The sequence below is a fragment of the Triturus cristatus genome, chromosome 1_2, assembly GCF_964204655.1.
Source record: "Triturus cristatus chromosome 1_2, aTriCri1.1, whole genome shotgun sequence".
In the NCBI taxonomy this organism is placed as follows: domain Eukaryota; kingdom Metazoa; phylum Chordata; class Amphibia; order Caudata; family Salamandridae; genus Triturus; species Triturus cristatus.
In genome coordinates, this window is record NC_140580.1 from 356,514,175 (window position 1) to 356,540,368 (window position 26,194).

Below are 26,194 nucleotides of genomic sequence, written 5' to 3' on the forward strand. Positions count from 1 at the left end.
TTTACAAAATCAATTAGCTAATTAACCATGTAACAATTAGAAATAATCAGTATTTTTTTAATTGTCTATTCAATAAGTTAAAAAAATAGTGATCAAAATGAATAATCAAACTAACTTATTGATATTATAAACTAAACTACTGATAAACAATTACCAAAATAGAAAGTAAAACACTTCTCAGCCCATTCCACTACAAAACCAACTTCCGGCTAACAAATTAAAGCATTCAAATAAAATATTAAAATCTTAAAAAATATATTACCTAATAAAAAACTACACTAAAAAGAATTACATATACCTTATATTAAATTAATAACTTTTAACTAAATCGAATAAAACAGAACAAAAATAATGTAAAAACACAATATTGTATGCAACTGTACAAAAAATACTTAATAAACAATATTCTTGCCTGCAGTATTGTGCCACACAAAATTTTGAATCAATTGATATTTTAGAAAGAACAACAGCTATTAGAGTCCTCCAATTAGCCAGCATAATTTTTTTTAAAGGTATTTTTATTATTTTATAGAACTGAGTGGTCACCAGTATTACAATATCAGTATCATATACACATCCGTACATAAAAAGCCATTACAGTTTTCATGTATTAGTACATCCACATGCACGTGGTCATAAATGTCCATTCCATTGTTGTTCTCGCATCTCCATCTCTATAGTGGGAGAGATGCATATCTCCCCTTGGTAAGTGTTCAATTTGGCCCATTTTTTTCCCACTTCTTGGGGCATCCCCTGGATTTAAACACCACCTTTTCAGAGATCATACATTTGTCTAGTTCCCTTACCCATCTCCCCGCAGTCTGCACCTCAGCAGCCCCCCAATGCATGGCAGCCGCACGTTTCACCAGCGTATATGCCAAGGGGACCCATTGCTGTTCCACTACAGTGAGGTCTGCCGCCTCCCAGATGTTCAGAAGCCCCAATCTCGGTGTCAGTTAGATATCCTTCCCAATGGCTCTGTGCATGTGACCTGTGGCTCCCTGCCAAAGAGCCTGAATTTGTGAGCACTGCCACAGAGTGTTGTATAGGGTCGCCTCCTCGAGGCATTGCCTCACGCAACCTGCATCTTCCCTGCGCCCAATTTTCATAAGTGTGGCCCTATGAAATATGACCTATGCAATACCTTCAGTTGGATAAGTCGAAACTTAAGAGGAATGGCTGCCTCTCTTGGAGACATAAGTGCTGTTTGCCAATCCTTGTCTTCTAATGGGCCTACGTCTAGCCAGCAGTATTTAACAAATCTCTTCAGTTATTCTGTGCCTGTTCAGTTGTTGATGGGCAAGGCCCATAGCAAATATGTCTTATGAGAGTGTAAAAGTATTAAGCTACAGTTGACTGCCGGCTGCTGAGTGTCATGGTGTAGGAACCTGGGGTCACCAGGCCCTATAGACGGTAGCGTGGCGCGAGCCGGTCGGGCAACCAGAGGGCTATGTGTTAAGCAACCATACACCACACGCTTCTCAGGGACTAGAGTCACACACAATAAGGGACGCCACACCGTTTAAATTATGCAAATACTTCAAGTTTATCCAAGTATAGCTGGTCAGTTGCAGTTCAGGAAATAACAAGACAATACATGAATCACAATACCATCGTTCAGTACATGCGACACTCTTGGTGATATCTATGCAGTGCCTAACCTCGATTCTAGCGCCGTGCGTGCTTACGTAAAGGCTTTCCCTGAACCGGCCGTCTAACACAGCGTAATACTTGTAAGGGGAAACATTGGGTTCACTAACATGGAGCCTGTAGAACTGAGCGCTCCTCGTAATCGATGGCCCCTAATCCTGTGAAGCAAAGCATATAAAACCAAGCGCTACGCGCAATCATTTACCTGTGAATACATTTGAGCAGGGCATATAACACAACGCGTTATTCTTAATCAGTTGCCTGTCACTACTTCTGAGCAGAGCATATATCACAATGCGCCGCTCGTAACCCTGGGCATGTAAATACTTTCGAGCCGGGCATATGACACCACGCGCTACTCACGATCATTAGCATATAAATACTTTCGAGCAGAGCATATAACATACCACGCTACTCGTGATCCTTAGCATGTAAGTACTTCCAAACAGAGCATATAACGTGGCGCGCTACTCGCGATCATCGGCATGTAAATACTTTCGAGCAGAGCATATAACATAACACGCTACTCGTGATCATCGGCATGTAAATACTTTCGAGCAGAGCATATAACCTAACACGCTACTCGTGATCATCGGCATGTAAATACTTTCGAGCAGAGCATATAACCTAACACGCTACTCGTGATCATCGGCATGTAAATACTTTCGAGCAGAGCATATAACATAACACGCTACTCGTGATCATCGGCATGTAAATACTTTCGAGCAGAGCATATAACATAACACGCTACTCGTGATCATCGGCATGTAAATACTTTCGAGCAGAGCATATAACATAACACGCTACTTGTGATCATCGGCATGTAAATACTTTCGAGCAGAGCATATAACATAACACGCTACTCGTACTGGACTCCGAGGCCGTTGCAGCGGAGCCGGTGAAGTGAAAGCGCCTCTCGTGAACAATGTTAATCAGTCCTTCGGAAGAGGCTTCCAGGGGGGGGAGTGCAACAGGACTCGAGGAGCAAGTGTCTACGCTCCGGTGCAGTTCACAAGGCACCGCACTCAGTCTCACTAAAGGGGGGACACAGAACGGATCCCTCGGCGGGGTCTCTCCGTCGCGCAGCAGGGGAGGGGACTCCCACGGAGGGGACAACCCGGGCCAAGTGCGGTGTGGTTTCCAGACCAGCAGGGGGCGCACCAGGGGGGATCTCGGCCTCCGGGCTTACCTCCGTCTCGGCGTCAGCAGGCGTCCGTCCTCACGACGTTGGGGGAACTCGGCCCCGACCTTGCGCACTTCCTCACACGGCTGCGACGGCAGCGACGGGGCCCCGGGCTTCGCCTGGGCCTCGCGACACAGCAGGGCACTCCTCCAGGGCCTCACGACACAGCAGGGCACTTCTCCAGGCCTCCAGGCTGCGGCGGTGAGTGCGCTGGCTTCGTCGTCGCAGGGGGGGGCTCAAATTAAGGATGGGGATATGGTGCTCAGCGGAGCACGCTGCCGGGGGTCCCAGACCAGGGCAGGGAGCGCGGGGGTCACAGCGCTAGTACCTGGTCGATCCCCGGGGTCTCGGCAACCGGCTTAGTATTTTGTTCAAAAGAGTAGCTTGGACACGCAGTCTCAGCTCTGGCATTCAAAGCTTACAGCTCGCTCTTGTCATGCAGTCTCAGTTCTTACAGTTAGGTTTCAGTTCTCAGTTGACAGATGAAGTCTTGTGGCGCAGATGTATCTGGCGCCCTTAAGGGGTTCTGTTACAGGGGGTAGGGATGGAGAGGGCGACTAGATCCTCCCTAGTCAGGTTGGCAGAGAGTCTCTGGGTCCTCCTACTACTGGGCAAGATCAGTGGGATTCACAGGGCACCTCACTCACTTAAGAGGCAGTACCTAAATCCTGTCACTCTCAAAGGCATAAGTCCCTGGCTAGGCCCTACCGCCTACACTCCTGGTGGATTCTTCCAGCTCTGCTTCACCCCAATGGCCAACTCACCACAAAAGTTTCCCTCCCACTCTTAAGTAGCCCTAGGTCAGGTGACCTCTAGCCAAGGCGGCAAAAGTAAAACCCCACCTCCCTTCTAGAAGGTTCCAGCTTCTTCCAGGAGCTTCCCCACTCTAACTATGGGACAAAAAGGCGGGCTGGTATCGCAACATTGTTGTGGGTCCCAGCCAGCTCCTGGCAGCTAGGGTGCTACTATGAAAAACGACCACCCTGCAGTAGCAGGGGTCTGTGGCAGCCATCTTGGGAGAAGTAAGCACCTGCACCTTAACACTGCAAAAACGAAAGATATGAGGGAAAAAGGGCCAAGTTGTCAAGAATTCCTGTCATACAAGGGAAACACGCCCTTATGTAAACAGGAGAGCTGTTACATAACTCAAGGGAAACACGCCCTTATGTAAACAGGAGAGCTGTTACATAACTCAAGGGAAACACGCCCTTATGTAAACAGGAGAGCGGTTACATAACTCAAGGAAAACACGCCCTATAAAGGGAGGAACCGGGAGGTACAAGGCTGTCGGATATTGTGTTTACACCGACGTACCTGCTTCGTGAAGAGCAGTGTTCCGGAGTGGTGCTCCAGTAAGGCAAGAACGGAGGTAGGTCGAGTCGTTACTCCCTGGGCCGTGTCTTGCCCCATCGTCACCTGTGAAGGACCCGGAAGCTCTACCGGTCAACCATTGAGCTTCGCTTTTTGACTCGGCTGAGTCCAAGCGCAGTGGCGCTTTTGCTGGTTGGAGTCGTAACTCCCAGCCCGACCAGAGACACAGGGACTGCCAGCTGTAACGCACACCAGGAGGTGTTTGCCGCGTTACAGACTCGGAAGTCCACAGGATCGATCGAGCGGCTGCTCTCGGTTCAGTCTTCTTGCTTGTGATTGGGGTATCGGTGACGCATCACCAGGAGGTGACTCCGCGTCCCGGTGCAGTCTGAGGAAGAGGTTGAGCGGCTGCTCCCTTCAGGTAGAGACCCCGGCTGGGTGTTTCCCTGACTCCTCGATTCTCCCCAACACTCTTCGTGCCCCTCACAGCCTTCCGATTGGCATTGTCGGCCATTTCATTTCTGCCCTCTGTTGGCATACGCCGGGATCGGCGTATATGCAGAGGACGGTTAGGACCATCCGTGCTGTGGGCTGGTAACGTACTTAGCCTGGAGGATTCCAGTGACTATAACTTTTGTTTGTTCTTTGTATTTTATTTGCCTTCATTAAAAGAACTAACCCTTCACAAGTGGTTGCGTCCTCATTGTCGTGTCTGTTAAACGATCCTGAGACGTTCAGGGCGTTACACAAGTCCAACATAACCCCCTTCCAGCCGAAAGCCAGGGTAGACCGATCAATGCCTTGATGGTCTTCCCTGCTTGGGGCGAGAAAAGGTGGACGCAGGCCCGCAACGGCAGGAGCACCCGCAGGTTCTCCTCCGCTCTGGAACCCAATGGTTCCCTAACAAACCTCCCTGGACCAACGAAACCACCCCACTGGGGCTCCCTAGCTAGTTGTGGCCAGGACCGGCCCCTGGGCCGTCCAGATGTCTCTGGCCCGGGTGATCTCGCGGAGTGGGGGGCAGTAGCCCCAGGCCTGTAGTGCCCGTTGACCACTCCGGTCCTCCTCCTTGCAGTCCTAAACTGCCTCTGGTCCTTCCTCCTGGGGTCCACACCCTTATGCTGACCAGCCTTCAGGGGCGAGGCTCTCCTCCCCCTAACTCTCCTTCTGGGGTTCCTCACCCTACCCTGCGAGGCACCCTCAGACCACCACTTCCTCCTCAGTCTAGGGCCTTGACCCTTCAACTGATTCCTCAACCTAGGGTCTAAACCCTTAGGCTGAGTCGGTGCCCGAGGCGAGACCTTCCTCCCTCTGCACCCCCTTCCAGATTTCAGCACCCTCCTAACGAGAAAAGTACCCCTGGAAGTCAATTTCGGGGGGACCCTGTTAGCAGAGGCCCCACCCGCCAGGTCAGGCAACCCCTGAGCCTGGCACCCCAGCCCAGGATCTAAACCCTGAAACTGGGCCAACCCCAGAACCTCATGCGCGCTGGTTACAGTCGCCCTGGGTCCTCCTGACACTAGGGGCTCCCCTGCACTGGATGGCCCATCGGGACAGCCTAGGCTCCCAACCTGGGGCTCCCTTGCGGAACTCTCCAGGCCCTGAGACTTCGGTTGGGGCACCTCGGGACACCTCCCCGTCTCACGCCTTCCTACAGATAGGTCGTGAGGCCCTACAACCCTCTCTCCCTGGGACCTAGCTGGGCTATCTGCCACTCCTCCCACCTCGCTGGGTTGGGAGATCCCTGCACCACCCCCTTCAGGTTCACACCCCAATGCCTCCTCAGACACCCTAGTGATGTCATCCTGGGGTAAATAAACTTCTAGCTCCTGTGGAGCTTCCGGTATGCTGCCACCAGTGTCCTCACTGGACACACTCATCTGGAGGGCACGCAGCTCCAACTCCTTCATCCGAAGCTCGTGCGCCATCCTCCTCTCCTCCATGCCCCATCTCTTGCTCTCTCTTTTATACTCTAATTTGGCCAATTCCCATTTTCTTTCTCGTTCCAATCTGGCTAGTTCCCATTTTCTTTCTCGTTCCAACCTAGCCAGCTCCCATTCTTTCTCATGTTCCAATCTGACTAGCTCCCATCTTAATTGCCTCTCTTTCCTCCTGTCCTCGTACTCCTCTGAAGACGCGCTCCTCCTAGACCCTGTCCTACTACTGACCCCAGAACGACTCCCTGGGGGCACATTCTCGGATACGTCTACATTCAAGATGTCTAGGACTTCCTGGGCGCTCTCCTCCTGAGGTGCCTCTGGCGCCTCCTGTCCCTCATCCCCTCTCCCTTCTGGGTGGGCTTCTACCCATGCCCTAATGGCGGTACGGAGTTCCGGCCCTTTGGCCCTCCGCATCCCGGGCACCCCCAACTCCTGCGCGAACTCCCTCAGTTGCCTCACGGTGTACCCCTCGAGGTCCGCTAGCCGGGATTCCATTCTGGCAGGTGGGGATCTAGACTCTAAGGAGAAAATTCCTAGGGTGTAGGCAACAGTCAATAGCTAACCAGGCTTCTCGCACTCTCAACCTGGACAGTGGAACTAATGATCCAGCAACAATGGTTTCTGAGCTGTGGAACAAAAAAAATGTAGGATAGGCGTTTATTGTGGCGCCCTTCGCCTCACGGAAGGGTGCTGTATGGTCACAAGTCCCAAGGATCCCACCGCTGGCCAACAATGTAGGAACCTGGGGTCACCAGGCCCTATAGACGGTAGCGTGGCGCGAGCCGGTCGGGCAACCAGAGGGCTATGTGTTAAGCAACCATACACCACACGCTTCTCAGGGACTAGAGTCACACACAATAAGGGACGCCACACCGTTTAAATTATGCAAATACTTCAAGTTTATCCAAGTATAGCTGGTCAGTTGCAGTTCAGGAAATAACAAGACAATACATGAATCACAATACCATCGTTCAGTACATGCGACACTCTTGGTGATATCTATGCAGTGCCTAACCTCGATTCTAGCGCCGTGCGCGCTTACGTAAATGCTTTCCCTGAACCGGCCGTCTAACACAGCGTAATACTTGTAAGGGGAAACATTGGGTTCACTAACATGGAGCCTGTAGAACTGAGCGCTCCTCGTAATCGATGGCCCCTAATCCTGTGAAGCAAAGCATATAAAACCAAGCGCTACGCGCAATCATTTACCTGTGAATACATTTGAGCAGGGCATATAACACAACGCGTTATTCTTAATCAGTTGCCTGTCACTACTTCTGAGCAGAGCATATATCACAATGCGCCGCTCGTAACCCTGGGCATGTAAATACTTTCGAGCCGGGCATTTGACACCACGCGCTACTCGCGATCATTAGCATATAAATACTTTCGAGCAGAGCATATAACATACCACGCTACTCGTGATCCTTAGCATGTAAGTACTTCCAAACAGAGCATATAACGTGGCGCGCTACTCGCGATCATCGGCATGTAAATACTTTCGAGCAGAGCATATAACATAACACGCTACTCGTGATCATCGGCATGTAAATACTTTCGAGCAGAGCATATAACCTAACACGCTACTCGTGATCATCGGCATGTAAATACTTTCGAGCAGAGCATATAGCCTAACACGCTACTCGTGATCATCGGCATGTAAATACTTTCGATCAGAGCATATAACATAACACGCTACTCGTGATCATCGGCATGTAAATACTTTCGAGCAGAGCATATAACATAACACGCTACTTGTGATCATCGGCATGTAAATACTTTCGAGCAGAGCATATAACATAACACGCTACTCGTACTGGACTCCGAGGCCGTTGCAGCGGAGCCGGTGAAGTGAAAGCGCCTCTCGTGAACAATGTTAATCAGTCCTTCGGAAGAGGCTTCCAGGGGGGGGAGTGCAACAGGACTCGAGGAGCAAGTGTCTACGCTCCGGTGCAGTTCACAAGGCACCGCACTCAGTCTCACTAAAGGGGGGACACGGAACGGATCCCTCGGCGGGGTCTCTCCGTCGCACAGCAGGGGAGGGGACTCCCACGGAGGGGACAACCCGGGCCAAGTGCGGTGTGGTTTCCAGACCAGCAGGGGGCGCACCAGGGGGGATCTCGGCCTCCGGGCTTACCTCCGTCTCGGCGTCAGCAGGCGTCCGTCCTCACGACGTTGGGGGAACTCGGCCCCGACCTTGCGCACTTCCTCACACGGCTGCGACGGCAGCGACGGGGCCCCGGGCTTCGCCTGGGCCTCGCGACACAGCAGGGCACTCCTCCAGGGCCTCACGACACAGCAGGGCACTTCTCCAGGCCTCCAGGCTGCGGCGGTGAGTGCGCTGGCTTCGTCGTCGCAGGGGGGGGCTCAAATTAAGGATGGGGATATGGTGCTCAGCGGAGCACGCTGCCGGGGGTCCCAGACCAGGGCAGGGAGCGCGGGGGTCACAGCGCTAGTACCTGGTCGATCCCCGGGGTCTCGGCAACCGGCTTAGTATTTTGTTCAAAAGAGTAGCTTGGACACGCAGTCTCAGCTCTGGCATTCAAAGCTTACAGCTCGCTCTTGTCATGCAGTCTCAGTTCTTACAGTTAGGTTTCAGTTCTCAGTTGACAGATGAAGTCTTGTGGCGCAGATGTATCTGGCGCCCTTAAGGGGTTCTGTTACAGGGGGTAGGGATGGAGAGGGCGACTAGATCCTCCCTAGTCAGGTTGGCAGAGAGTCTCTGGGTCCTCCTACTACTGGGCAAGATCAGTGGGATTCACAGGGCACCTCACTCACTTAAGAGGCAGTACCTAAATCCTGTCACTCTCAGAGGCATAAGTCCCTGGCTAGGCCCTACCGCCTACACTCCTGGTGGATTCTTCCAGCTCTGCTTCACCCCAATGGCCAACTCACCACAAAAGTTTCCCTCCCACTCTTAAGTAGCCCTAGGTCAGGTGACCTCTAGCCAAGGCGGCAAAAGTAAAACCCCACCTCCCTTCTAGAAGGTTCCAGCTTCTTCCAGGAGCTTCCCCACTCTAACTATGGGACAAAAAGGCGGGCTGGTATCGCAACATTGTTGTGGGTCCCAGCCAGCTCCTGGCAGCTAGGGTGCTACTATGAAAAACGACCACCCTGCAGTAGCAGGGGTCTGTGGCAGCCATCTTGGGAGAAGTAAGCACCTGCACCTTAACACTGCAAAAACGAAAAAAATGAGGGAAAAAGGGCCAAGTCCAACACATGGTATTAGCATTAGTGTGGGCCAGAAGAATTATAGATGAATTTATATTACTATGTAATACTCAGACTAACAGTTATATATGAATTGATATAACTATTTTATACTCATGGTGCCCATAGGTCAACCCTTCTTTCTTTCAGCAATATAGACAGCAGTGTGCTGAATGTGAAATTCCATATCTGTAGGGTATAATCTGTACATTTTACTTGAAAGTGCAATTATCTGTACAGATTCCATCCCAGAGTTGTGGAATTAAGTAGCTATCTTGAAAATAGCCATCTTTTCAACACTTCTGAAGTGTCTATGCTCATGAATGTCTGGTAGTGAGTTCCAGAGCTTGATGTCTTGCACTGAGAGAGCATTGACTTCTATGGATTTCCTATGCTAAGGTGACATGAATGTAAGTGGTGAAAGCCTGGAGCGCAGTGTCCTGTTTTCTTTGTATTGCTTGAAATTAATTTGTAGGTATAGTGGGCCTTTTCCTTGGGAGGCTCTGTGGACAATGCAGAGTGCCTTTAACATTTCCCTTCTTGCTGTAGGTTTCCAGTGTAGTGGTGGTATGATTGAGTTATGCGTTCTCTTGGGTGAAGGAGAAGGAGTCTTGCTGCAGCCTTTTGTATTAGTTGTATTTTGTGTATGATGAATGTGGGTGTGCCAAGTTAGAGGCACAATGTGACGTGCTCATGTGAAGAAATTGTCAATGATGATGTTCCTACGGGCTATTCCTGCTGCAGCTGCAGTGGGGTGTGGTCCACCTGCCTCATCTTCATCATCATCGTCCGGTGCATCTGGCACTTGTATCCATGGGGCATTGCTGCGTACACATATGTTGTGCAACACACAACATGCAACGATCATCTTGCACACGATGTCTGGGCTGTACAGGAGCCTTCCACCTGTGACGTCCAGGCACCTGAAACATGACTTCAACACGCCAAATGTGCATTCCACAATGCCCCTGGTGTGTTTGTGGGCTGCATTGTACTGCCTCTGGGCCTGTGTGTTCGGGGCTCGGAGGGGTGTCATCATCCAAGCGCAGAGTGCATATCCTTGGTCACCTGTGACAGTGCAGAGAGACATGAGTCAATAGTTGGTTCTGCATGATGTGTTGGCAGGCTCACTGGTTCATTGGTGTGTGATATGTGTGACTTTGTGATTTCTGTATGACATGTACTGCTTGTTGCAAAAGAGTGGTATCAATGTGTATTACGTAGCCTCACTACTGCTCCTCCCTCCCCCAAGCCTATTCATCAGTGTGTGCAGCCCGGTTGCATCATTTACACCGCTACGGCACACCATTATCATGCCTGTCTGCGGATGTCCACATGCCTGACAACGACACAGTGATGTCGTGCGCTGAAGGTTGGCAGGCACGTGTGTGTAGGCCTATGGTAAGGACAGGGCGGACACAGATCTAGAGTTCATGCCTGGCTGAACTCGTCATGCGGCTGAGGGTAGACCTTTGGCTTATGCTGCAGAAATAGCGACACACAAAACATTTGGCATGTCTGATCCCTGACCCCGAGCGGGCTTGCGCACCTTCATGTACCCCTCGGCAGAGCCCGCACTCCGGGGGCATGCTACATAGCAACACTGTATATTGCATGACGGGTGGCCCCGACACTACACCAGTGACACATGCATTAGTATCTTCCTTCGCAAGGTCTAAACTCAACCACGCCCAGAGCCATGTGTTGAATGACCTCACCCCTACGACATACTGCCGTATGCCGGTCCACTCCCTTATGCTCACAGGGGGGTCCGACACAGCTACATGTCCCAGGTCTACCCCACTGCCTGAGGTGACAAGGTTGCACCCGCTGTACACAGCACAATGTAATATGGTATGACCCGGGGCCCTCATGCATACATAATGACCACACGGACACACTGAGATAATTTGTGGACTGGCTACGGGCACGTGCGCCCGGCACCTTTTATTGCCAGGGTCACACTTCCAGTGATGCCTGTGCTGGCTGGGTGTTGGGTAGTGTAAGCCACCCCTCAGGGGTTGGTTGGTGCTGGCAACAACTACAACAGTGATCAGACAATCAGAAGTTCAAAGTACAAACAGCAAGGTTCCATGACTTGAGCTGCACAGAGTTAGTGGCCCTGGATGCACTGCGGCCGGCACAGGCACACCCGCAAGGGACGGTGACTTGCCGTGCACTGAGATAGGGCCACGAGAGCTGAGCGTGTCCTCATTGATGTCCAAGGAGAATGTCGCGGAGTGTTACAGGAGACAGTGGAAGGTGTCCATCCAGGACATGATGCAGAGGGCAGAAGCAAGCAAGAACTGGCAATATGGAGGAGTTGAATGCTACAGTCTCCTATTTCCCACCATGTCAGTATCAGCCACATGATGATGAAGACAATCCCCAGGCCATAGACTCAGACACCACCAAAGTTCGTCCAGAGAGTGTCCCTGACTCCCGTGGCACAGAGTCAGTGGCACCAGAGCTGGAAGGGGATGCAGTCTGCGATGAAGCTGTACAATGATATGAACTCTGCCATAAATAAATCAAGGCTCAGTTCCAAATGTGTGACCTACAGGGCCACAGTATGGGCCAGAGGCAGCAGTCAGCATGGGCCCACAGCCGCATGTCGTTGACTTGCGATGCACAGAGTTAGTGGCACCAGAGCGGTTGTTGGTAGTATTCGATCACCTCCGTAACAAGGATCTTTTTTTCCTCAGGACTGAATAACGTCTTCCTCTTACTCCTCTACTTGCGTACAATGATATGAACTCTGCCATACAGGAATCAAGACTCAGTTCCAAATGTGTGACCTACTCGACCGCAGTGTAGGCCGAGGGCAGCGGTCAGCGCGGGTCAACCGCTGTGCAGCCAGCTCCTCCTGGTTCCCTAACACACGGCGTTGAAATGGCATGTGGAGAAGATGTCTGGTTGACGGAGGTGGAGTCACCAGAGCTGATCGGGGTGCACCCTGTGACGATGCCGTTTCCTGCCTGGTACGGACTGTATTGGATTGCTGTGAGGCCTGCTGGACAGCAGTGTAGTCTGAACGCAGAAGTCAGCAAGGGCCCACAGACAGGTGTGGTCGGAATGCTATGCACAGAGATAGTGGCACCACATCGAAGGGAGTATAGTGACATAAACTCAGCCATAAAATATGTACTCTGCCATTGTGTAATCAAGACTCAGTTCCAAATGTGTGACCTACTTATCCGCTGTGTATGCCGGTGGAGTACATCAACGAGAAAGGAGTACTGTGGGCCTTGCTCGCAGAGGTCGTGATGGTCTGAGGAGGCTGCCAAGGTCGCGGGCCTCGGGCTTGGAGCTTGTACCGGCATGTGGTGGGCCCTCTTGGAGACATGCCGGTGTCGGAAGGTGAGCAGTGAGGCCTGGATGCAAATGGGCGGGCAAGACGACGTCTGGGGACCAGCGGCCTGGGGTGCAGTGTGAGAAGTTGGCCTGGCATATGCTGTCCACTAGTTATAGTAGGCACCTTGCACCAGTCCAAACAACCCTTATTGATGGTAGGTTTAAAGACAACCTTTTTTGAAAGCTATTCTAGTGGTAGCTATGGAGAGCAGCCTTCAGGCTAAGTCTTGAAGGAGTGTAAAGCAGCTTGGTTTACCAGATTATAACCTCTTGATTCACTAAATGAAAGGAGAACCACACCAGGTATATATAAACTATATGTATTTATTTCTAAACACTCACTACTAATCTCTTTATGAGATTAGAGTCCAAGATACACAATAATACAGTTCTAAAACGACAGTAAATAGCACAATATAAATTGGGCCCTAGGGGCGGACCAAACCATATATTAAGAAAGTGGTATGAGAACCACGACTTGACTAGACACAGTGCCTAGAGCACGTAGAATCGCTGGGACCCCAAGGAACCACCCAAGGTAGTGACACAGGAGACCCACGGGGGACTAGTGTGCAGTGTGAGAATACAGCCGCAAGCCCTGTACTATTCTATGGGAAAGTCGCTGTTGGAATTTTAGAAGTTAAAGACACTTAGGAGAGGACTTTGAGCAAACCCCTTTAGACTTAGGGGCTCTAGGGCCAGCACCCACGGGAGCATCGGAGTACTCAAGTTACCTCACCCAGGGACGCCGGGTGCATAGGTGTCAAATGGTGTTGGGAATCGTCGTTGATTTCAATGGTGATCTGCTTCAAAGTGCTGCTGCCGGGAAGGAGAAAAATGTCCGGTGTGATCCAAGCCTGGATCGAAGATCAGAAGAACCTGAAAGCAGAGGGGACCGAGTCTTGGTCACTTGCCAGTGACCAGGGGCACGATAGACGAATACCCACCGATGTCGGGTGATACAGGTGCAAAGAAGTGAAGCTTGACTCTGCAGCCACGAGGACCAGGAGGCGTTGATGACAACCAGGAACTGGATTCGAGCTGTCCCACAAAGGATGTCGAGTGCTGCTGTGTTGGTGCCCGGATTGGACCCAACAAGCCTTGGCAACAGCAACCCACGCAGGAAGAGAAAAGATGCTTCGGTGCGGACCAGCAAGGTCCTGTGGACTCCCCAAGCAATGGAGAGTCTAGGCACGTCTGGAGCAACCAGGTAAGCCCAATTAAAGTTAAAGTTGCCTTCACAGAGACCCACCAGTCGAAGGACCAGGGATCGCAAAGGGACCTCAAGAGAAAACACAAAGGGCCAGCTCACGAAACACTCGTGCAGTGTAGGCAGGCAATCTTTGGTGCAAATGCTGCTTGGGGTCAGTGCTACAAGTAACCCAAAGCTCAGCTGCAGGAGTTGTTGGAAAGCTGATGCTTCTGCAAATGGTCGTGGTGTCCAGGGGTTCAGGTTGCACGGTCTTCCACGAGGGATACAGGCCTCAGAATTGCTGAGTGCACAGATTGACCTCAGAGACTACGGAAACCCACCTCCTGTATTGCTAAATTCTTCAGAGTCCGGTGGGAGATCCGGAGATGCAAACTGGACAGATGCATATTTGATGCCTGCCTTGCAGGGGAGTAACTCCTTTACTTCAAGGGAGATTCTTCAGTCATCTAGTTCAATGTAGATCATCAAAGTTCCAGAATTCAGTTTCGTCCAGGTGTAATCTAAAGTCCTTTAGCCAGGGGTTCCTATCTTATACCCAAGAAAGGGGTGGGACAAACTCTAGGGACCCACCAATGGGAGGGTCAGGAAAGAGGAGTGGCTACACCCATTTCCTTTGTCCAGTTTCACGGCAGTGCAGGGGCTGGTAGCCCCTGCAACCGGTTGGAGCTGGACTATGCACAGGGACACCAAATGTGCCCCCAGTGCAGACTTCAAAGCACTCTTGACTGCACCCACCCAGCCCCAATACACTAAAGCCTGTCTGGGAGGTGATGATACCTCCCTGTGACAGGAAACCTATTGTCCAGGCCTCCCCTGCCGGAGTTTCATCCAGCAGCAGGAGGGCAGACTCGTGTGTGTGGCTGGCAGCATCCATTTTGTGATGCCAGGGCTCTGTTAGCTGGTACCGGGTATACCGGTGCTGTCATGTCTCTCCCTCTAGAAGAATGGGATCATACTCCCACACCAGTTAGTGGTGTGGGGGTATGATTCCAAGGTGTTTGACACCAAACACGACTTGTTTTCGTGCAGCCATCCCAAAATTAGCATTTACCGTTTGGTTATAATGCACTTATTTATTTATTTATTTTTATTTATAAAGTTTTATATAGCGCGAACAAGATCCCAAGGGATATCAGAGCACTTTACAATCAAACTAGAACTGGAAGGCTAATAAAGTAACAATCACAAGTTAAATAAACAAATGAATCATAAAGTGCACGAAAATTCACATGGAAGATATGTTAAACAAAGTACAGTGTAACGACAAGGAAGTAGGAACAATGTCAACGGGCCAAGGGGTTAGCCCAATTACTGAAGGAGTTTATTCATCAGGAATCTTTTGACTTCCAGTTTGAACACCGTTGTTCTGGTGATTCTGCGTATTTCTGGAGGAAGAGAGTTCCATATCTTTGGACCCGCGCCAGAGAAGGCTCTGTTAGAGGTTCTCTTTTTGTTAAGGATAGGTGGTTTCAAGAGTAAGGTAGTAGCGCTTCTAGAGGCTCTTACACTACAAGATAGTTCAAGTTTTTGTGCCAGACACCTGGGCGTCTTGAAGTGGATAGCTTTGTGCGTCATCGTGGCAATTTTTAGCTATATTCGTGCTTCATAGGGGAGCCAATTTAGAGTTTTTAGGACTGGCGATATGCGCTCATTGCGTTTGGTGCCTGTGACCAATCTAGCAGCAGCATTCAGTGAAGCCCTTAGCGGAGCCAGGGTGTATTTGGGCGGGCCACAGAGGGTAGCACTGCCGTAATCTAGCCTCGGTAGGACAAGCGCTTGAACCACCTGCTTGAAATCCTTAAGTGGAAGGAAAGGTTTGATGTTTCTGAGTGTCCTTATCAAGTGGTTTGCTCCTTTACATGTGTTGCTGATATGATTTTTCATATTCAGGTTCTTGTCCAAGGTGACTCCTAGAGATTTAGCAGAGTTTACGATGAGCGGAGTGCAGTTGAAAGCAGTGAGGTGGCTCATCCAGAGGTCAAGATTGGGGGTGTAATTCAGAGGGGAGATGAGCAAGAATTCTGTTTTTGAGGTGTTGAGCAGGAGATGGTCTCTGGTTTGGCTGCATCACAAACAACCCCGGAATAAAGGTTCTGTAGGCTGCAGAGGGGCTCTGCTCATGCATGGGCATCCTCTCACATAAAACCCAGCACCCTACCTTAAGGAGTAGTAAGGCCTGCCATAAGGGTGACTGATAGGTTTATATGTGCATCGATATGGAGAGATATAGTGAACCTATATCTAGTAAGGGGTGCATGCACCACCTTACCCAGGCTGCAGTAGCAGTCCTGTGGTGTCATTTTGGAAGGCTTCCCAGGGGTGGCATAATACATGCTGCAGCCCCTGGTAGGCCTCTGGGGTACCTATGCCCTGGGTACATAGTATACCATATACTAAGGACTTATAAGGGTACCCCAGAATCCAATCTGGAGTGTACCTAAAGTACTGGTAATCAATTTAGAGAGGAAGCAGCTAGGCTGCGGTCCTGGTTAGCAGGGCCCCAGCTGGGCTAAAGTCAAAAAACAGTGAAACATCAGCAAAAAGTGGGGGTAACTATAAGAAGCAGATCCTACTCTCCTACATGCAGAAGGCACACAGGATTGCAGGCACCACCACTCACGGCGTCGGCCTTGTGGCGAGGTGAGAGGCGCCGCCCTGGCAGACACGTTAGCCATTCCGGAAGAGAACCACGCCCAGAGCTACATGCTTTTTATTCACACCCCTACGCTAGCCTGGCGTATGCCGGGCCAGCTCATTCCGCACACGCTTGCAGGGGAGACGTAACAAGCTACATTTCCGAGATCTTCCCCACTGACTGGGGTGACATGGTTGCGTCCACTGTCCACAACACTACCACCACCAGCAGTATATGTCGACATGGATATGTCTGTGGTCTGCATACTGCAGTCTGTCCAGTACATCCACGCCACACTTGGCATTGTGTGCATTCTCATTCATGGGTCACTTGCCTCCTTCGCACATGCTTGGGTCCCACCTACCCCCACATTCTGCTATTGTGTGGCTGAGGTGCCATGCCGTTAATTGGTCATGTAGATGGCTAGCCCAGGTTACCGCAGTACGTTGTAATGTTGTGTATGGTGGGTGGGCATGTTGTTTGGCATGTTGTATGTGAGTTTGTAACGTGTGCATTCCCAGGGTTGTGAGTTGCATGATTGTGGAGTTGAGGTGTGTGGTGTGTTCATTTGGTATTTACCAACGAGCACTGCATTCCCGTAGGTGCCATCCTGGAAGCGCCGGTTGATGATGGACTGTCGGAAGATGTATGAGTCATGCACACTGCTTGGGTAGTTGGCGACGACATTGGTGAAGAGTCTCCGGTAGTCCACTATTGCCTGCACATTGATGGAATGCGTGTGCTTTCTGTTGCGGTAATTGTGTGCAGTGTCGGCAGGGGGCACAAGTAGGACATGTGTGCAGTCAATTGCCCCCAACATGTGCGGGAATCCAGCTATGGTGTAGAAGCCTTGCTTGGTCTCCAGCTGTTTCTGCGCGGTGTGGGTCAAGTATAGGTACTGGGGTACCAAGCTGATGATGGCATCCAGGACAGGTGTGAGGAACTTGGATAGGGCTGGCTGTGAGACTCCTCCGACTCTGGTGGTTGTTGGTTGGAATGTCCCAGAGGCCAACAGGTGCAGCACAGCCAGAAGCTTTGTCTGCGGAGGGATGTTGGTTGTCCGCTGTGGTGGTACCGTCAGCCTGTGGGCTATGATGTTAAGGATGCGGAGGATGGTTTCCTTTTGAGTCTGTAGTGGATAATGACATTCTCTGGTGTTAAGTCTGTGAGGCTGGTGCGTTTCCTAAAGGTCAGCTGTCTTTGTCTGCGCTGCCTCTGTGGTGGTCCGGGGGGAGGTCGGGGGGGGGGGGCCTGGGAGTGGTTGCAATGGGTGTTGTGGCCCTGTTGGGGCTCCGAGCTGCATGATGAGTAGCTCCATGGCATCTGTTGTGCTTCAGGTGTGGTTGTGGGCTGGGCTCCCTTTTCTGGTGCAGGTTGTCGCCCGACTTTGCACCAGGTCAGAGCAGGTGTTAATTTCCTGCTGCTAACGAGCCTTATCACCTGTTTTGTGGTCTTATTGCCGATCTGGCTGGTCGTTGACAATGTTGCGGTGTGATGTTGTCGTGGCTTTTTGCACGGGAACGCCTACTCTGCATCTCATTAGCGACAGTTGCTGGGGTCATCTGTGGCGATGTTTTTTGCGGATGCTATCGCAGGTAAACTGGTGTTATGGGCTGTTAGCACCAGCTTGTGAACGGGGCGATAAATTTATCGCAACTTTGGCTGCGATAAAGTGCCGATAACTCGGCGATAAGTCTTTGAGAATATGCCCCAGTGTTTTCATTGTGTAGAAGACATTCACTGTGATGTTGTTGACATGTGATATCAAAGATAGGTCCCACTAGGATTTTGACTGGGGCCTAATGTGCCAGCAAAATATTCAGCAATTGAAGGCTACAAATATATATCATGCTGTATATACCAGTGTAATGCAGGAGAAAAATGATATGACTGTCCTTTTGTTTACTGAGCAAAATGCAAAAAAGGTGGTGGATCATACCACATTGGAATGACAAACTATTCTAAATTGTTTTAAGGACTTGCGATTCTATTTCAACACTAGTTCAAATGAGCAACGCTAGTCTCCATTTCAAATATTACTACAATCTCAGGCCTACCAACCTTAAGAAAAAAAATCACTGTGTAAGGAGGGAGCATGGCCTTAGACGGGGCAGGGCCCAGAACTACCTAGGACGCAATTCTGCAGCCATTTCCACCCAACCCCCTCCTCCTAAAAACAAGCTTGCTGAGGCTGGTGCCTATGTCCTGGGGTGTTCTCACACTCATAATGGAAATCGGCTTTAAAAGCCTCCAAAAAGAAAAAAAAACGAGCTGGAAATCCACTCTTTGCAGTGGTTTCCAGCTTTTTGCCCTGCCACCGTGTGATATCGGCTCCTCATCAGGTGACTGTGTGAAGGGAGCAGATATCGTGTGACACACGGTGGCACCGTATGAGTTGGCAGGTTTGCAATCTTTATATTCTCTAAATGCAGCAACATCAACATGCTCCAAACTCCACCCACACATAAAAATATGGATATTTTCTAAGGGTGGATACATCAGGAAGTCTATCGCTTGAAAAATTGACAGGTAACTAATATGTTTAATAATTTTAGGTTTTATCTTTCCAAGCTAACAATCTCCTATGCAACGCAGAAAAGAACACAGTGGATTTCTGCAAGGAGCTTCATTGCACCATGAGTATTCATGCAGAGGTGTACAGGAATGTTCCATGCGGAGGTGTACAGGAATGTTCCATGCGGAGCTGTACAGGAATGTTTCAGACATCACAGGAACACTGAAGCTATCTAACACTTGTCAGCACTAACTGCACAGCACCATCTTTTATGCATTTATTGTATATTTACAGTTTTATATAGCACTAATTCTAGCCCAAGGGAACTGAAGCGCTTTAGCACTTTGCATGAACACCAGAATACATTACACAAGGTCAGATTCATATTTTATTTAGGCATAGGGAGAAGATTAGGTGACTTTGTCTAGAATCAGAGGATGTTGAACCTATGTCGGGCTCGAGTCTGGTTCCCCAGGTCCAACATCGGCAGCTCTGACCATTAGGCCACGTAATCTTCCAGAACAGATGGGGAAGTGCATAATGTGCCCATCACCAATGCTGACCTCATGCAATTGTTGTATTTAGCAGCGGAAAACAGGCCTTTCAAATGGCATTCAGGTCGAAAAGTGACATGGGCTACTCACAGCTACCATGATGTGTTCCAGTGTTTTGATCGACGCAATAGATTTATTTATGTGTGAGCCTATGGGATTGCACAACATGGACTTTGCATGCCATAGATCTGGTGAGGCCCACAGCAAATATCAGAAGTGGAAATGCAACCTAGAAGAAGGAGAATATGCCATTTTTGCGGAAAATCTGGCATTTGGAACATTCCGCTTTTTTGTTAATGTATTATCTGCACATGCTGTGGACATCACCTGCCACGTCACGCCTCATAAACATTTAAACGCTATACTGCACAACACTGTATCTAAATTGGCGTTCGAGTTCTTGCAATATTAAAACAAAACAATGTACTTTAACATTTCCTTGGCGCAGGGGCATAGCTACAATTGGTGCAGCAGGTGCAGTGGCACCGGGCCCAGGGCCCGTGGGGCCATTTGAACCATGAGAATTGCTGTATTTTAAGACCTCAACAGCAGCCGAATGGGACATTGGCCCTGCTTGCACCAGGGCTCATGGCATCCTTACTGCGCTTCTGCCTGGATGTACACGTATCTTGGGATATAGCAGAAACGAAAATCTATGCACAGATTAGCGTAGTTAGTTTATAACTCAATTTAAACAATACTTATCCAGCTAATGGGGGGGGGGCATTATTTATCAATTAATTTAGTAGTGTGTCGTTTCCAGCAAATCTGGTCATAGTCTCCAAGACACATTTCCCTAATACTCGACAGTGAACACAGGCCGCATAACGGTAAACAGATGTGAAATGGCCGACAGGGATGATTGAACATTTCCAAGTAGAAAGATGAGCAGGCTGGGCAGAGGTCAGTCACACGCCAGAGCTCTCATCTACACTATTCATATCCATTCCTTTATTAGCGCATCTGCGTCACATATCACCTCAGAATCCAGGGATCTCACCTAGGCAACTCAGATACACATTTTATTCTTACCTTATAAAGTGCGCTTCTGTCTCCATGAACAAAAAGACGCATTGCCAGTTGTCCAGGTAACCATGGTGAGTGGGAGTATGAAACTGTTCAATTTCTACCACTAATCCACGCATTAAACCTTTCGCAGGGTTCGTGTACGTCAGGAACGTGTTTTCACACGGTCTTACATTCCTCAGGAAACTCCTCGTTCGGTCTGCCTAAGACAGGTATGGCTGCTTCGCGAGCCTTGTAGTTTCCTTAAAACTACAATAAAAGTACATATATGGCTATGCTTGGTCATGCCTCTTCATTCACTGGTCTGTTCAGGTGTCATTCACGTTTTGCTTCGGTCCACCACTGCTTACATCATGGGCAATGGGTCCGCGAGCTTCATTCATTGGCTGGCTTGCACTGCGAGTGAAGGTATTTTTCCTGAGCACATGTGCACATGTACCAGAAAAAGAGAGCACTCCTGTATGGGCTCTGCTGGGCCACTCCATTATTTTTATATTTTTCATACATTTGCCAAATATTTTTGCATATTGCATAAGTTTTCAAAAACCGCCAAAAAATTCGACGCAGTGCTCGTGTTTCAAGGCCAGACCCATTACTTTGCCAAAGTTTATCTTTAATGTGAGTGTGACTTTGAGGGGTCTGGTTCGCGTATCCCAATTGCAGGATCCACCTGTCTTAGACGATTACATGCCTGCTAATTTGTTTATTTTTTATAATTATAGGTGAGTCACTTTATCATTGTTCTTGTAGAAGAAATGCTTTTACTTATGTTCCGGCCATTCTGGTCTACAGGCCACGAGCCAGATTTTGGAAGGACTGAAGCACTTGCAAAGCCCTCGCTGCTAATTGACAGGCTGCAAGTTCAAACATGCGCCTGACAGCAAACCAATGAGCATTGGGAGTTACAAGTGGATTTGCAACTCACAAATGTCATCTCCAGTTCCTCGCTTATTACAAGACATGTGAAGACTGTAAGGGGTTGTTGCACCGTTTGCTACAGTTCACGTGGAAATGTTTCACCAAGCGGAGTTAGTATCTAATTGCAACGTTGAAAGCTGTAAGGGACAACTTCTGCTGTGAAAATGGCAGCTGCAGCCAATGGAGAAAGCAGACCGCAACGTCAATGACCACTGCATGCCCATTCCTATAGGCCGTTTTTATTTTGCAATTGTAGCCCCAGTGGCGGCTGCCAGAAACAAAGGGTGGTGGGCGGGTGGACGTAACACAGGAGGGGTCATGTCGCACGGGAGGGGATTAGTAATAAAATATTAATAAAAATAAAAAAAAGAACTTACCTGAAGCCGAAGCCCGCCTCGCCTCCTGCGTCGTGCTTCTTCTCTTCCCGGCAGCCTTGTTGACAGGCTCCCATCCAATCCCTGCGCTGCTCTCCAAGAAGAGCAGTGCAGGGATTGGCCTGAGCCGGCTGAAAAGATGCTCTGCTCAGGTCAGGGAGTCTATGGGGGTTTCTCCATCCTGGCTGCGCTGGAGAAACCCAAGTGCGCAGATGTGTTTTGGTTGGCCTGAGATAGACGGCCAAAACACATATGCGCACATAGCACTCCTCCTCCCCATCCCATGCCTCGGCCCGCCCATCCCTACAGTGCTGCTCACAGCCAGCAACGAAAAATAAAACAATGCTATAACATCGTTTTATTTTTCATTTGCTGGCTCTGAGCCAAGCAGTGGGACGACGCTCCTCCGCCATTGCGGAGGAGCCGCTACTGTGTAGCCCCGTGTCCTACAATTATGGCTCATTACTTGTAGAAAGCATCTCTGCATTTGTAGGCAGTCATAAAGGTGAGAATCCTGATTATCGACCTTAGAATATCGATGGGACACAATATTGAGGACTATGTATTAAAAAACTATATCGACAGGTTGGTAAGTCTAGATTTTCTATACCTAACTCTACATGCATGTACCCAAAACTGTACATATATCTTTAAGTTTAAAGACATTTTTATTAAACATAAGCAGAAGTTACAATTAATAATACAGCATAGTATATAGAAGCAATACAAATAGAAAATAGATTATATATAATAAAGAAAGAGGAAATGAAGAAAGAGGGGAAGAAGGGGGGAGGGAGAGAAAGAGGAAATTATAGGTATATCCTATAATAATACCATAAAAAAGGTATTATACACAATATAAAACAAGGCACATCATGGTGAACCCACTGCCACAAATTCACCTATATACTGAGAGCATATATAAAATAGAATAATATTTAAGATACCTTAATCTAAATAACCTTAATTTAAGGAGGTTTGGAAACTTCTTCTATGGCTGGAACATGAGAAGGTAATGATTGAGCAGATAAATCTAAAAAATTGGTAACAGGAAGCCACAAAAGATCACGTTTAATAGCCAAAGTGATCGGGTAAACATAAGCTCTATCTAACCTATGATTATAGCAAACACCATACCACCAGGCCTGAAAAGAGACATTAGAAGCATTTTTCCAGGACTTAGTGATTTGTTGAAAGGCAACAGCAATGAGTAAGTCAATAATGAGGGGATTAAGGGAAGTGGATGAAGACCAAACTTCCCCAGCACTACCTAGAAAAATATGAGAAAAAGGAAAAGGGGATATGCGTGTGAAATATTTTGTTAATTTGCTGCCAAACTTTAATCCAAAATTGATGAATAACCGGGCAAGTAAACAACATATGATTAAGGTCTGCAACAGGGGCTGGACATGACCAACAAGTGGAGGGAGAGAGAGGATTAATCTGATGTAATTTGGCTGGAGTAATTAAAAGTCTATTATATATGAAAAATAATGTTTGTGTAGTATTTGCCGCCCTAGAAGATTTCCTTATCTTAGTCCAAATGTTATCCCATATTGACGTGGAAAAGAAAGTGTTTAAATCGGATTCCCAATTAGTTTCAACTGCAGATTTGTCCCGAGTTTGACCAATGTGTCTCAATTTATTGTAAATTTGAGAAGCTGAGGGGTTCGATTTCAAGAATGAAATCGTAACAGGAGAAGAAATGGTCTATGAGGAGGGAGTCGCGAGTTTATCATAAGAACTTTGGGCAGCTAAAGTCAATAATTTATACTTAGAATGAAATGAGGAGGGAAGGAGGAAGCTCCGTTGCAGTATAGGAAAAGGTATGCAAGTATCACCTGTGAAAAGTTGATGAGTCCATTTAAGACCAAGATCGAACCATTCTTTCCAAAAAAGAGTGCGATTATTGATCTTAATATGAGTTTTATACCAAATCGGTGATTGCAAGAAATGAGTACGGTCATCTAAACCGTCTAGCTGAACAGGATGAAGAATTTTACGAGTATGTTTAAGAATGGGAAGGGAGAACTTCTGGGGAGTATTCGATATAGATAAAAAGTCATCAAATGAGAAAGGGTAAATGAAAGAGGCTTCAATATCTACCCACAGAGGTAATGATAACAAATCAGTCGTATTTTCAGATAATAATGAAGAGGAATTTTTAAGAAAGAAGGAAGTATGATATAATGCAAAATCAGGGAAATTAACCCCACCCAGGTTTTTAGGATTTTTAAGTTTGGAAAAAGACATCCTAGATTTTTTGTTCTGCCACAAAAATTTTGATAAAATAGTATATATTTGTTTGTAACAAGATTTAGGGATGTTAACAGGCAGATTAGATAAGAAAAATAGGATGATAAGAACCAACATCATCTTTACAGAATCTAATCTACCCCACCAAGATAAAAATAAGGGATGCCATTGTGTTGTGGAGCTAATTAAAGTGGACTGGAGGTTCTTAAGATTAAGCGATACAGTTTCTTTAATAGAAGGGGTGAACCATAAACCTAAGTATTTAATTTTTGTAGGGCTCCAGTGGAAAGAAGAAGATACAAAATCAGCATGGAAACAATATTTATTTAATGGAAGAATTTCACATTTATCCACATTAAGTTTGTATCCTGAAACAGAAGAAAAAGAAGAAACTTCTGAAAGAAAAGCCGGTAGAGAGGTCTGAGGATTAGATAGAAATAAAAGAATATCATCAGCATACGCTGAAAGTTTTAAGTGTTTATCGCCATACGGGAAACCAGTAATACTGTCATTCAACCGGATTTTAGATAAAAAGGGTTCTAGAGTCAGAATAAATAAAAGAGGAGAAAGGGGACAACCTTGTCTGACACCGCGGAGAAGTGGGAAAGAAGGAGAAACAAGGCCATTAGCTAAAATAAACGACCTCGGAAAAGAGTAAAGTAGAGAAATATAAGAAAGAAATCTAGGGCCAAAACCAAACCAAGTAAGAGTCGAAAACATAAACTGCCAATTAACCCTGTCGAAAGCTTTTTCAGCATCCAAAGCTACAGCTGCTAACGAAGATTTATGGGAGTGAGATTTCCTAAGAACATTGAAAAAGAGGCGAGTATTATCTGAGAGATGACGACCTTTAATGAAACCACATTGTTCTCTGCCAATTAAATGAGGTAAAATATTATCCAAACGGAGCGCAAGAATCTTTGCAAAAATTTTATAATCCAGATTGATTAAAGAAATAGGCCTGTAGTTTTTACATAGTGTATGGTCTTTACCCTCTTTTGGAAGAAGACAAATCAAAGCCTCTTGAAAAGAACCTTCAGATTTTCGGGAAGATATAAAAAACAAGAACAAATTAAGTAATTTAGGGATAAGTAATTTGGAAAAATGGCTATAAAATTCTATGGTAAAACCACCAGGACCTGGAGCTTTCCCTTTTTTAAGTGACTGGAAAGCAGTAAGAATATCTTTAGTCTGGATATCAGACTCTAAAGAAGAGAAGTCTACATCTAAAGAAGGAGGCGGAGGGATAGAAGCTAAATACTGATCGATGTCAGATAAGAGAGGAGTAGATTCAGGAGTATAAAGGGATTTATAAAAATTAGAAAACTCCGAAAGAATGTCTTCATCTGTATGAAGCACGGCATTGGTAGAGGATACGATAGAATCAATTTTAGTACGTTCCTTTTTTATCTTGAGATATTTAGCAAGAAGATTGCCAGATTTGTTCTGCGCACTATAAAATTTAGCACTAGACTTGAGTAAATATAAATTTGCAGAGTCAGTAGAAAGCTTATTAAAAGAGAGTTTAGCACTAATTAATTATTTCAAGGTAGATTGACTTTTCGAAAAATAATAAAGATGTTCCAGTTTTTTAATTTGTAAAGTGAGTGCATGAGAGGAAAGAGAAGCTGCACGTCGTTTTCGGGCAACAAAGGATATAACAAAATCTCTAGAAGCAGTTTTAAAGGAATCCCATACAAGTTGAGGGGATAACTGAGGGGATTCATTTTCCTCAAAGAATAAGGAAGCGAATTCGAGAAAGGCTGGTGTGAACGTAGGATCTAAAAGAAGAGAGTTATTGAATCTCCAGCGTCTAGTACCCTTAATGGGAGGAAGTAAATCTAAACTCAAGGAAACTGGGGCATGATCTGAGAGTAGAATAGAACCTATGTCCGAATGAGAAATGTGCTGAAGTAGGGCCTTAGAAATAAAAAGGTAATCTAATCGGGATTGGGAGGAGTGAGCTGGTGAATAATAAGTATACTCTTGCAGTGTGGGATGGCAAAGTCTCCAAGAGTCTACAAGGGCTCTTTGAGAAATAGTGGACATGAATTG